This window comes from Balaenoptera physalus (assembly GCF_965194825.1).
Source record: "Balaenoptera physalus genome assembly, chromosome: 3".
In the NCBI taxonomy this organism is placed as follows: Eukaryota; Metazoa; Chordata; class Mammalia; order Artiodactyla; family Balaenopteridae; genus Balaenoptera; species Balaenoptera physalus.
This window is the reverse complement of record NC_138890.1, coordinates 138,148,300-138,162,736: the sequence shown is the minus strand read 5'-3', so window position 1 is coordinate 138,162,736 and position 14,437 is coordinate 138,148,300. Positions and strand designations below refer to the sequence as shown.

The window sequence follows — 14,437 nt, the reverse complement described above, 5'->3', positions numbered from 1 at the left end:
GGTATTGTTTCTAAGTTCTTATTTTAAAAATAAGACCTTTGCAAAAGACCTTTTGTATCAATATACAGGCTTTACAATTCATACACCACAATTACTATTATGAAATATTCATTAGGATTAAGTTAAATTATATACTGAATAAGCACAGTACTTCTGTTGTCACACTTTTCATAGGATAAATTTCCCAGCAGGCAGTCAGGTCATTCACATACTATACAAAGACGTTCTCATTGTGTTTTAATTATTTATCACATGGATCTAATCCTGTGTTGTTTTTTATATACATAAAACTTTTGGTTACTGTTTTACTATACTTTAGTTTCTAATACCACAAAATGTTCATTAAGAATATATATAGGCACTTATTTAAAGAAACATTACATAGTGGCATTTGAGGACTAAACTAGGTATTGGTCCCCATCAACAAGGGGACCATTCTGTGCAAAAATGGTACTGCCTAGACTGAAGGCCTAAGTAATCTGAAAACACAATCTATAACCTGTAATAAATGTAGTTCAATCATGTCTATATGACTGCAGACAGTGGTTAGAGAAATGTACATATCAGTGTATTCATTCTATTATGTTCAATTAAGATTATTGCATTATTAATACGAACGACATTTATGTGAACCAACATGGCCCTTATGTGACAAAATAAAACTAGGGAGAATGTTTTAAAATATAAACCTACTCAGTTATTAGATAAATTTATTTATTTGATATTACTTTACAGTTTATTTGTATGAAATTTCAATATTAAGAGATACTATCCTGGATTACAAAGTTGTCGCAAATCATCAACTATAAAGTTAACCATAAACATAGAAAAATAATCCATAATGTCAAAATTGTGCATATGTATAGATCAAGTTTTATTTTGCAATAGAAATCAGAAAAATTTCTATAACAAAATATAGTACTTGTGAAGAGAAAATACGATTTTAAAAGCACGCAGACATTCTGTAGAAAACTTAAAACAAAGACAAAAAGTGATTTCAAAGAGATTCCATGATGTTTAAATATTCATAATATTAAAATATTTGTCTATACGTGGAAATGAAGTTAGAGTGAAGAAAAATTATGATTTAATTTAAGACTTTCTTGAAAGAAATAAGTAGAAAATGAAACTTTGTATTTGTACAAGAGATGCTTAAATAATTCAACGGTACTGAAGAAAGTAAGTAAAAAATAAGAACTCTCCATGTCCTTATTTCCACTTCCCAAAGGTACTATTACTAACAGGTTTTTCTCTATCCATATATTCACACACACCCCTCTTAAAGTATTATTACAGATTGGATTATGGTATATAATTACAATATATACTCTTCTCAACTTGCTTCTTAACACTTAATAACATATTCTGGCTATTTTCCATTTTAACACACATCACATTATTTTTACCTTTTGCTTAGAAACCCATGTATGGATGTGCCATGACTTATCAGTTCTCTATAAGTGAATAATCTTGTTTTCAACTTTTTCTTATTATTACTGAAATATGTCTTGGGGAACATATTCACAGAACAAATTTTAGAATAGGAACATTGGTCAAAAATTTTAAGTATTTCAAATTTTGGTATTGACAGAATATCCTCCTTAGAGATTTTACCAATAACTAGGGTAGTATGAAAATGCCTATTTTCCTATTCCTTTATGAAATTTTAATCAATGTGATAGATAAAAAGAGTATTGCACTTTTGATGTGCATTTCTTCAGTTATGAGAACTCATCAGTATCTTTTCCTATGTTTACTAGGCATCTGTATTTCTTTATCCATTAGCTGTTTATTTCTTTGCCCATATCTCTACTGTGCTGAGAATCTTTTTACTATTGCAAGTTCTTTTTTTAATATTAGGGATAATAGCACTTTGCCTCTCATGAATTGAAAATATTATTTCCTGATCATCATTTGGCTTTTTACTCTGTTTATGACATTTTCTTACTGTATAGGATTTTTTTTAATGTAGTAAATTTTGAATTGTTTCCATTGTATCTTCTTGGAAAAGCCTTGCCATCCAAGATTATTAAGAGAATTAAATATTACATACTTTTGATTTCACTTTATACATATATTTACCTATCTAAAATCAAGGTAAAGAGAATAAACCGACTGGTTTTCTTTGGTGAGAATTAAATGGAATCCAAATTTAGTGTGGAATAAAATTCATTTTTTCTAAATAGCTTCTAGTATTTTAATATTAATATGTACTCTGTATTTTCTTTCTTGGATAATTGAAAGCTTTTATTTTGATTAATGACTGTTAATGTTATCAATATGCCCACCTGATGGGGTGATCATTCTTTGTAGTTTTATATTTAGGGGGAAGCCTGGGTTCTTGTGATTACATCATTAGTGAGTGAGAAGGGGGGCTAAAAATATGTAATATAAACTGAAAAAATCTCATATGTCTTATTAGGCCTGCTTAAAGGTAATGATGAGGTCTTAATTCAAGGGGGAAATGTTCTTCACATCTAACTATCATTAAGTCTTTATGCAAATCATTTATGCAATATTTTCTTTATTTATAAGTTTATTTGCCTGCAATATCCCAAGTTGTAATTGTGTGATACTTAACTAATATCTCTGTCCACAAAAGGATACTTATACTGAAAACCAGAAGCTTCAAATGTAAATAGCTTCTTATTTCTGGTAAAATGGTTTTGGATGGAAGGCATGTGTTATTATGAACCTTTCTTAGGTAACATTAGACCTTTCAGAGCTAACAATCACCAATACAGGCTTTCCTAAAATACTATGAGGATTGACAGATGAAACACAGTGATTTCTGTCAAGTTTTAATTATAGATAAGCCAACCATGATTTAGTTTTTCAGGGAAGTTATCTGTAAGCTCTACTGGATACTCCTACAACCTATGCTGGAAACATGGACCATGATTTGTGTGTATAGTGTTAGTACCTAAAAGCTGCCTGGCTCTAGGCCCAGCTTTTCAACCAATTCTTCCCAGTGCAATAACTATTAGGTATTATAATTCACTTGACTCTTATTCTCTGTTGCTCCTGGCTGGAAGTCCCAATTCAAGTTAAAGTGGTGATGTATGAACTTTTGAAGATTTGTAGGTTTGGATAAAACCCCAATGAGATCAGATCTTTAAAGTTCATACTAACTTGTATGAAAATTCTGTACCTCATTTCACTTGAAGATCATGAAAAAAGTTATTAATTAATTTGGAAAAAATGAGATTTTTTTCCTTGCTTTGGGAAGATGAGCAAAATGTTACTACACTGAAATAGATAAATTTACAAATATTTAAAGGAATACCTATTTTATTATGGTGACAACAATTCACATCTCTACCAAAATACACCTTGACTGATTATAGTATTTCATGACATATCTACAAAATGGCCAAGTTTCACAAAATGCTTTCTAAATTTAACTAAAATTACCATAGAGGAATGAAATTTGAAAAGGTTTTAGGTATCTGTCTGACAATGAACAATCATGGTATGAAGTATTATGTTTTCCAAGGCTTTGAACAGGAGATTCTTGTCATATACATTGCTGCTTCTTGGTTTTTAAATTGAAACGGCTTCACCTGCTATGAGCCATCTAGAAGTGGAGAGGTCCCAGAGTGGCCTGGTAAATGAAATCAAGTGAGTTCTTCTGAGTGATGGGCAGAAAAATGAATCTAAGGAAGATCAAAGTCTCCAGCGGATTTTTTATATGGCTACTAAGGTACACAATCTGAAGACTACATGTGAGATCTTATAAGGTGACTTAAACACTAACCAGACATTCTAGTTCTTTTTAATATGCTCTGAGAGAATATGTTTAAAGGAAATTTGCTAGCTGGAGAAAAGCCATTTTTTCTCCATCTGCACTATTCAGGTCTCTGCTTGCCCCTGGCAGTTGTTCCCAGTCTAGGACTACATGCCATTATTGGAATACCACTTCTGTTACTCGCAGTGAAAGCCAAATTAAAATGTCCCAGACAAAGATATACACTTTTTGATTTGAAAAACATGTGCAAGATTAGTTTTGGCTTGGAAGAGTCCTATAAATGAAGTATTGATTAACGTGGGTGAACACAATATTATAAACAAAATAGACTGGTGTATTTTCTGAGTCATGAGGTCTTGGGAATGGACCACAGAGTGAATCAGGAGCTTCCACTATTTTGCTGTGGAGATGATTCTGGAATCCAGAAGTTTCAATCGTGACTAGGACAAAACTGATAACCTTTTCAGAACTTGTTCCTTCTGGTTAATGCTTTTCAAGTATTGCACTATATAAGAGTATGTAAGTCATCTAGAACTTTTAAAATAACTAAAATTTTCTACAGTTGTCAAATGGAAATGGTTTTTTTCACTCAACCAAAATTACTTGAACTTTGATTAGGACAGATTTTCACATAGATAGAAAAAGAAAATCTTATTCTCTACTACATTTCAGTCAACTCATAAAATATTCAAAGTTTCTCTTCTGAAACCATGGCTACTCTAACTGTAGGACACTTGTGAAGTCTTGAGAATGTGGAAGGAATTGAGTATAACCTGAAGATGCATTTTGACTTCTAATCACGCTAGGACAATGGGTTGAGAAGAACAATGGACAACTTTTCATTTGTCTTCTTTCCTTCTAATTGAGGTATAAGTGGTATATACAGACTACATTGAAGAATAGGGTTTGATTTTCTGAAACTTGGTTATTAAAAAGCTTCTGGCAAGGAATGACTTGCAGTTTCTAATGATCATCCTTCACTCCCCACAATGGCAAAGCGATTCCAGAGACACCAGTAACAACCATAAGCTCAGAAGCTCTAAGGATAATCATTAACTCACTACCACCCTTCTCCCACTATCCTACCCTGTGCTTGCTTTTTACGTAAAGTCCTTTACTGACCCATGGTGTCATCCAGAATATCATATTAGTTTTACTTGTCATGTCACCTTAGGCTCTTCTACACTATGATAGTTTTTCAGACTCCTTGTTTTTGATAACCTAGACAGTTTTGTTAAGTACTGGTAAGATATTTTACAGAATCTCTTTCAATTCTGGTTGTCTGATGTTTTTCTCATGATTAGACAGGAGTTGTTGGGTTTTGGGGAGGAAGACCACAGAGATAAAGTGTCATTTTTCATCGTATTCTATCAAGAGTACAGATTATTAGCATGACATCATAGTTGATCACCTGGCTGGGGTAGTGTTTGTTGAGTTTCTTCACTATAAAATTTCTCTTTTTTTCCACTTCCCATGCTGTACTCTTTGGATGGAAGTCACTGTACACAACCCACATTTAAGGAGTGGGGGAGTTATGCTTAGCCTCTTTGATAGGGAAGTATCTACATAAATTATTTAGAGATTTTTTTTTCTGCACAGATTTGTCCTTTCTCCCCCATTCATTTATTTATTTATATTAATAAGAACTCATGAACATTTATTTTACACTTTAGGTTGTAATCCAGTACTACATTGTCTTGTCATTCATATTGTTCTGGCTTTAGCCATTAGGAGCTCTTTCAGTTGGCTCCTGTGTCTCTTTGACATACTCCCGTTTTTGGATTTGTACATTTTTTCCCTCAGTCCTTCCTTGCTTTCTGGCACTACAAAATGTTCCTGGTTCATTTTGCATATTCCTTGCCCTGTTTTAGATTCAGGTGTTTCTCCAAGGAAGCCTAGTTCCTTTAATTGGAGAATGGTATTTGAAACCAAAATGTGGGTGCTGGGTGAACTACTTGCTCATAGGTCCTCTCAGTTGACAGAGCAAGGAGATCTATGTACGCATACTGATCCCTGTATTTACAGACTGTCTATAAATACTTCTCTATGTAACTGTCTCTGTATTATGCTAAATATAGTTGATTATGATGTCTTCTACTATCATCCTACATTATCACATGGATCATTGTAGCTTCTTGCCCTGGTTTATCTATACCTTCCCATTCCAATAGTGAGAAATCTGGCTCCCACCATTCTCCATCCATTTACTTAACTGGTAAGTTCCATATGGGTATAGTGGTTACAGAACTGTTAATTTGTATGCTTGTGGGAAACAACTTTATCAAGTGGGATACAGTTTTTATGTACAGTTCCTTTTGCTTTTAGTCTTATAATCTCCACTCATCTCCAAAGTTACTGAGATCAACAACTTTTCCCCACACCTTCCAGTGAGGTTATATTATATATATGTAATATTGTTAGATTATTTTGTTCCATTTTGCAGTCCATATTGAAATCCTCTGACCTCCTACATTACTTGATTTTTAAAAAATTTTGCATACCCTAAGGTTGATAATTTGTGCTGTACTTCTATGGGCACTGAAAAATGCATAGTGTCGTGTATACATCATTACAGTAACATAGAGAATAATTTCACCACCTTACAAAATCATCTGTGCTTCATCTATTCAGACCTTTCTATTCCTCAAATCCAGGTCAAACACTTATCTGTTTACAATCTCTGTAGTTTTGCTTTTTATCAGAATATTGTATAAATGGAATAATAGAATAAGTAGCATTTTTGGACTGACTGTTTTTACTTAGCAACATCAATTTAAAATTCATCCATGTTTTGCCTGGTTTGTGAGTACATAGCTTTTCATCACGGAATATCGTTCCATTGTATGGATGTACCACGGTTTGTTTATAGATTCACCTGCTGAAGGACATTTTCATTGCTTTCAGTTTTTGAATAAAGCTGCTGTAAACATGTATGTGCAGATTTTTGTATGGACATAAGTTTCAAATCAGTTAGGTAAATACCTAAGAGCAAAATTGTTGGATTGCATGAATGGTAAAACTATATTTGTCTTCATGTATAGGTTTTTGTGTGGACATAAGTTCCACAAAATTGTTTTTCAAAGTGTTTATACTATATTGCATTCTCATCATCATTGTACGTGTGTTCCAGTTCCTCTGCACTTTTTCCCAGCACTTGGTTTTCAGTTTTTATTTATTTTATCCATTCTAATAGGTGTGTTGTGATATCTTATTGTTTTTTGAATTTCATTTTTGTGATGACTAATGGCTCTGCATCATTTGATGTGTATATGTGCTTATCTGTCATTGGTATATCTTCTTTGGCAAAGGGTATGTTCAAATCTTTTGCTCATTTTTTTAGTTAGAATGTTTTCTTATTATAAAATTTGAGAGTTCTTTATATATTTTGCATACAAGTCCTTTGTCAGCAATGTTTTTTTTTGGTAGATTTATTGTGCTATAATTTACTCATTGTAAGTGTACAATTTAATGATTCTTGGTAAATTTCTAGAGTAGTTTGATTATTATTATTAGTTTGTAGTTAAAAACATCAGGCTTATTTTAAAGACATTTATAGATACTAATATGGAGCTCTCCATTCATTGGAAGATAAGAATTTTGCATATTTTAACGTCCTCCTTTTCTCTCTTTATCACATAAAATTTTTTGGCTTTGAACCTAAACTATGAGTATTACATCTTTTCATCTACATATTTTTAATGTCCTTTTTAAGAAATTATTTTTATATTGACCTTATGTTTTATGACTTTAAGAATGATTAATTTAATATGTCATTCAACTTTTTTCAGTTTACAACATTTTTAATGTTTTTGACCTGGTGAATTTATAAATAGCTAACAACTGTTATTAAGTACCATGGAGTAAAGATGGAATAAAGGGAAACTTAATAATGGGTATGAGTGTAACTTTATCCAATTATGATTAAAAATTCACTTTTATTTGTATTGGAATGTAGTCATTATGCTAGTTGACTATAAGTCAGTGGAAATATCCAACAATAAGATATTAGCAAGTCAATGGTAAGATATCTTAGATTACCTTAACCAATTTAGCGATTGGAATACTGAGGTGAAGATTCCCACTGCAGTGTACATGGATGTGAAGCACCCTGGAGTGCTAGATTCAGTTTTGTTTGCCATCCTAGAAGAGAGACATTGACAAATTGGACCTAATACATAGGGCAACCAAGATAGTAAAAGGACTAGACATGGTGTCACATAAGGAATGTTTAGAAAAAACTGGAATGTTTAGTCTGCAAAAGGAAAGAATGATGGGGCTGAGGATTGGTTGGAGGAACATGATAGCCATCTATTTTTAAACATTTACAGGACCAACAAAATAAAGAGGAGGATTTTTTTTTGTTGTCACAAAAAGACACACTAGTAATGGTTGATTAAGTTCAAAGGAGGCAAGGCTTGACTTATAAAAATGAGAACTTCAACTCCTTTAAATTTACAAATTCTAAAATGGAATGGGTTTTCTGATTTAAATGCAAACTTAGCAAAAAAAAAAAAAAAAAAGACTCCAAGATCAGAAGCATGTAGGAATCCTACATTTATATTTATATCCTTGAAGTTTGCTAATTAAATTCTTTGTAAGTCTATACTCCATCAAGCAATATTTTCTATGATAATTGATAAATATGTGATTCTGATAGTGGTAGCAAGCCCTAGATATTGAATAGAAAGTATACTGGAGAGAATGTTTAATGGATGATAAAATTAGAATATTAAAGATGGATAGCTTTTGAATAGGCAAAGAAGCAACTATTTTAATTGGAGAATGTATATCTAAGAGTACAGAAAAAATTATAAGCAAATATGTCATTTTCATAAGACATTGAGTAGGCAAATTTGACTGAAAAACAACTATTCGTAAATGCTTACAAAATAGTCATTTGGAAGAAAAAATTAGGTTTGTCATTAATGGCCTCTAGTGACTTCCACAGTATAAATTAAATGATCAATTTATAGTTATCATTCTACTTGACCTCTCATCAGCCTGATCACTACCTCCTCCTTGAAACAAATTCATCACTTGGCTTCCCTGACTCTGCATGTATGGTTTTTATTCTTCTTTTTTGGATGCTCTTTCTTAATTTTTTAAACTGATTTCCTATACATATTTCAGAGGTAGTATAATGTCAACCACATAGCTTTCCATGCTATATATAAGCTGATATTTCCCAAACATATCTCCACTCTCTACTTCCCTGAATTTCACATTTAGTTATAAACTGCCTACTTGATATCACTTCCTGTATATTTAATAAAGCATATAAAATTGAATATGTCCCAAAATGTTTCCACTACCTATTTTACCTCCCATCACCACCATCTTTTTCCCTTGTAGGATTCTACATTTCATTAAATTATAGCTCTATTATTATAGTTGCACAGGGAATTAGATTCATTCTTGATTTCCACTTCCCCTCATTGCCACACTGATGGATTGAAATCCATCAGTAAATCCTGTTGGATCTACCTTTAAAGTGTACTCAGAATGCAACCACTTCTCATCTCCTTTACAACTGCCACCCTGATCCCAGCCACCCTGATTCCTTTCCTGGGTTCTGATAGCCTCCTAACTCATGCTTCCACCTTTCAGTGCATTCTCAGCAAGGCATCTTTTAAAATGAAAGTCACATCATGTCACAACTCTGCTTAAAACCTTTCAATGACTTCCTTCTCAACTAGAGTAAAATCTAAATTCTTTTCAATGACCCACAGTGTTCTACTGATCGGGCACCTCTCTGACCTCAAATCTTAGTACTTTCCCCCCTCACTCACTTTACTCCTATCACATTGTTCTTGTTTTTGTTAACATGAAGACAAGGTCCTTCATCAATTTTGCAATTGCTGTCCCCTCCACATATTCATATGACACATACTCTCTTTCAAGACTTTACTCAGTAGTTACCATTTCAGCCAATCCTACACTGTATAAAATCACATCCCTTCATCTTGACACTTAATATCCCTTTCCCTGCTTTATTTTTCTTCCTTAGCACTTCTCACTACAAATGTATCATTTGCATACTGTATAAATTTATTAATTTATTTGGTTTGGCTCATCTTCTTGTTAGATGTAATTCACATTGCTCGCTGCTGTACTCCAGTGCCCAGAAGTGCTCCCATCCTGTAGTCATTGCTCAATACTGATTCATAAAACAAATTTTAAAATGCTTTTTGAAAGCCCTGAGCATTAAGCTGAAGACTTAGAATTGTGTTTGCTTGGCTTTGGAAGAGGATGGAAGCTTTCTGACAGTAAAGATTATGCTGAAGATGTGTTGTAGGAAGATTAACTTCCCAAATTATGGTTTGAATACACAGAATTCTCATAAGCTGCAAAGTTTTAAGAAAAGAAGACCACTTTGGAGTGTATTACAGTAATTTACAATATCTTGTGGACAAAAGGAAATGGAACACAACAAAGAAGAGATTAATTACAAACAAAGAATTAATATCCAAGGGTTGGTTACTGGATAAGAGGGAAAGAAGTCAAAATAAATTTGGGTGTGAGATTAGTTATACAGGAGATAGAGGATTGGAGTAAATAAAGATATTAAGAGAAAGAACTCATTTATGAGGAAAAGACAAAAGTATGAGCTGACATTATAACATCAAGTAATAATAATAGTAATAGTAAGAAAAGAACATTAGTTTTTACTTCTAATAAAATAACATTGGTTTGCAATTTTTAAACTGTCAGTGTTTCCTTTGGAGTAATGGAGAGAAACATTCAAGTAAAAATATCCAAAATATGTTTGGAGATACAAGAATCATCTGGAAATGTGGACAAGTTGGAGACATTGATTTGATGTACTCTACAAGTACTCTAAGAATTGAGACTGCAAGAGGATGAATGTTCTGACAGAGAGAGTGTAAAGAGAAAAGAGAATAAGGTAGCAATTGGGGCAGGAAGAAAATCAATTTAGTATGGAAAGCAAGGATGGAGAGTTTTTCAACATCTAGTTGCTCACTTTTATAGATTTAGAAATGTTGCCTGTTGAAAAAGAAAATCGTCAATGAGGTTTGAAAATATGTATAGATATACATTTTAGTAAAGTAATGAGTAAAGAAATCAGGTTGCAAAGGATTAAAATAAAAACAGTGTAGCAGATGATGGCGTATACCACCCCAATCCCCATTATGGACCGAAGTTCTCATTCCTCCAGCTCCTGGTAATGTTGGTGGCTGACAGCTTTTAGCTGAGTGACTCTCCCAGAATTGCCCTTGGCTGAAGAATGCTCACTCACCCAAGGTCATGGCCCCTCTTCTGGAGGCAGATTGCATCCAAGACCAGGCAATGAACAGGTATAAAATCCAAGTCTCTTGCCTTAAAGTGGGACAAGTGTGGGGATCTGCTCTGGAACCATCAGCGGTGTCCAATGAGGTCTTTGCTGTGACTGCATTGCAGATCAACTACTCCTTCCCTCCAGTCTAACTTCACTCTCTCTCTGCCGTTGCTCTTGAAAGCCCTCTTCATAAACTTCCTGTATGTGACTCTCCTCCCAGGGAACCCAACTTAAGACAAATAGATATATTAGACATCTGAGAAACATTGAAGAAAATGTGTGCTAAAATATTGAGAACTAATAACGCTCATGTTTATGATAAATAAGTTTATTGCATACATTCTTAAATTCAACTGAAGTCATTTCAATTCAGTATGGATTTATTAAACATCCAGTGTTTATACTATTTGCTATTGGGAGCATAATAAGAGCAAGAAGTCCCTTGCCTTTAAACCTCACGATAAATACATTAAACTTATGAAAGAGCATTGATTCCGACTGAGGCTGGAATCCTCCCAGAGTACAACCAAACTCATGATTAACAGCCTGCAGATGTGCATAACTTGTGAAAATGCAGTGTGACTGGGAAGGATGTGTGATGATACTAGTCAATGTTTACAAGACGTTCTTCCAAAGATACTCTACGCATCTGTAGACTAGTGTTTTAACTTCCTTCTTAGTTCCTTAAACAGGTGTGCATCTGTAGTTTTAAGAAGACAAAAAGAATATAAATTGGCCTACAGCCATATCATCTTGTAATGTTATCCTTTCTGATCTTGGGTTAAGGCAGTATATTGATGGGCAGTTCTTAAGGAAATTCTGAGAATGCTAGTTAATGGTTAGATAGATAGAATGGCTAGATAGTTAATCAGCTAGATAACTAATTGCCAGAATTTTTAGGAAATAAAATCTGTGGTTTCTAATGCTAGGAAAACTCACACGATATTAACTCAGCCTTTTAACTTTGAACATGCTCTAGAAAACAGTTCCTTTTCCCCCCTCTAATCCATTGAGCAAAACCAGCAAGAGCTCTGGTTCTTGTGAAAGTGTCTGAACTTTCAGCATTTCTACCCTCTAACACATAGATATTGCTGGTAATCTATGTCACTGGAGAGTTAAACACTCTGTAAATTTGGATTGCCATAAACATAAAAGATTTTAAAAAATGCACTAGCTGCTAGGTTGAGAGGACTTACAACAAGGAGAGAAATCAGAAGATACCATAACGATAAAGTAGGAAGTGGCATTCACAGGCAAGGATGTTGTAAAAATACTTATTACAAACATCTATCCACCATGTACTTAAATATTTCTCAGGAAGGAAATTTCAAGTTTTTTTCAGAAACTCAGAATTTAATAGTTTTTGCCATCAATCTTAAATAAACCCCTCTATGACAGTTGAATTCCGTTTCTTGATTTTATATCTTTAATGCTCTCAGTAATCCATATAGCAGCTTGTAATAAATTTTCATCATCTTAACTGAGAAATCATTGAAATTGGTGTGTTTTCTGTCACCTCACATTTGGTGTGGATGGCCTAATTTGATTTTGTCACCCAAAATACACGTAAAACATTCTCATGTATGTTGTTTTCATAGTTCTTGTCCTGAAAAATCTTACATTAGTGTTGAGATCATGACCAAGATTGCTGCAACATTATGGGACAATAGAAGCTGTTTTCAAGATGAAGACATCCATCCCCAAATGATGCTATATTGTTTCACCCCCAACACATTCCTAAATGGCTTCCTACCTACTTTTAAATAAGAAATATGAAGGAGCTGACATTTCAAATAAGAAATATGAAGGAGGGACCTCCCTGGTGGTCCAGTGGGTAAGACTCCACACTCCCAATGCAGGGGGCCCTGGGTTCAATCCCTGGTCAAGGAATTAGATCCCACATGCATGCTGCAACTGAGTCTGCATGCCACAACTAAGACCCAGTGCAACCAAAATAAATAAATAAATAAACATTAAAAAAAAAAAGAAATATGAAGGAAGTATAAAAATAATCTGCATAAAGAAAGCATTTCAAATGACAATGCTTGCTTTATTCCTGATTTTTAAACTAATGTCTCATCTTTTGTTTTTAACCTGATTTGCTCAGCATTGCTTGTGTCTGGAGTTAAAAGAGGTACTTCTATATCCTCCCTGGCTTTCTCATCTTAGTAATGTTTACACAGTTTGTAAGGAATGGCCTGTTAACAATTTCTGGATTAAATTTTTATTTACAAAGTGTCCTGCTCTGGGAGTAAGATTGAATCACAGAGTTTCCTTGGTGAATAAGCTTATGTGGCTTATTCCTACCCGTGCATGACTTTTAGATAGTACATTATCTTAATCAGTATACACTGTGTGTTTGACACTGTAGAGTGATATAGAGAAATTCTGCTCTTTTGGGTAGACATTTATTGACCATGACATTTAAGCAAGGCAGTTGCTTCCTTTACAAAGAGAATTAAGAATTGGATTTATCATGACAAGTGTAAATGTTTAGACCAAGTATTAATTAATAACTTTTTCTTGTGTATATCTAGAAAAACAACATGATTGTGCTGGCAAACATCTAATGGGATATCAGAAAAAGTGATTAATTCCACTCCATCTGGGACCCTTTGTATAATCCCATTTTTTCCAGAAATATTTTACAACAAAGCCAAGGCAACTGCTGAATCCTTTGCAAAGGCTGCCTGACTATTTGTGTATCTGTCCGTCTGTTTGTTTGCCCATATGTCTTTGGTTAGAGAATAACATATATTTCTTTATAAGTCTGTTTCCATAGATCAGGAAGTAAACAGATTTAAATGGTAGCAGTATTGTTTACTGCACATCAACAAAGTTTGGAATCACAAACTATTTGCAAACAGTAGTTTATAAATTGCATTATTTAAGCTGTCTGATAAATACAAAAAGTGAAATATGCAAAAAAACGTTGAAAAGATATTTTGCTAAGCTGAAAACACGCAAGGTGCCCAATATCTACAATACCTTTATAAATATATATGTATTATATATAATATATACATATATTGTGATACATGTATACATGTATATATAATATATATACAAATAAATGTATTATACTATGTATATACCATATATTTAAAAAGTAATCAGACAGAACACTCATGAAAATATTGGGTGATTACTTTTGGGGAGAGAAATGAGATAGAATACAATTTGATGGTAATATTACCACTCATCTTCATAATTCCTTAGTGTTTGAATTGTTTTTTAATATGTATGAAAATTTTTAACAAGTGTAAAATTGTTTTTATAATTTAAAATATATCTGAGAATGAGGTACATAATTTTGCTGTTCAGGGAATGAAGAAGCAGGGATTCTCCTATGTGGGCGTATTAGCTAGAAGTCAGTTTGACTGTTTGATTAC

General features: G+C 33.3%; 1 long non-coding RNA gene across 1 annotated transcript in view; it reads right to left on the bottom strand.

Moving 5' to 3' along the window:
- Nucleotides 1-4,056: 4,056 nt before the first annotated feature.
- The window catches only part of LOC309657942, a 28,295-nt gene continuing 17,914 nt past the window's right edge, over nucleotides 4,057-14,437 (bottom strand). Inside the window, exon 2 of the long non-coding RNA XR_014261980.1 lies at nucleotides 4,057-11,274. This is a non-coding gene — a long non-coding RNA (uncharacterized lncRNA). The remainder of the gene's footprint in view (nucleotides 11,275-14,437) is intronic.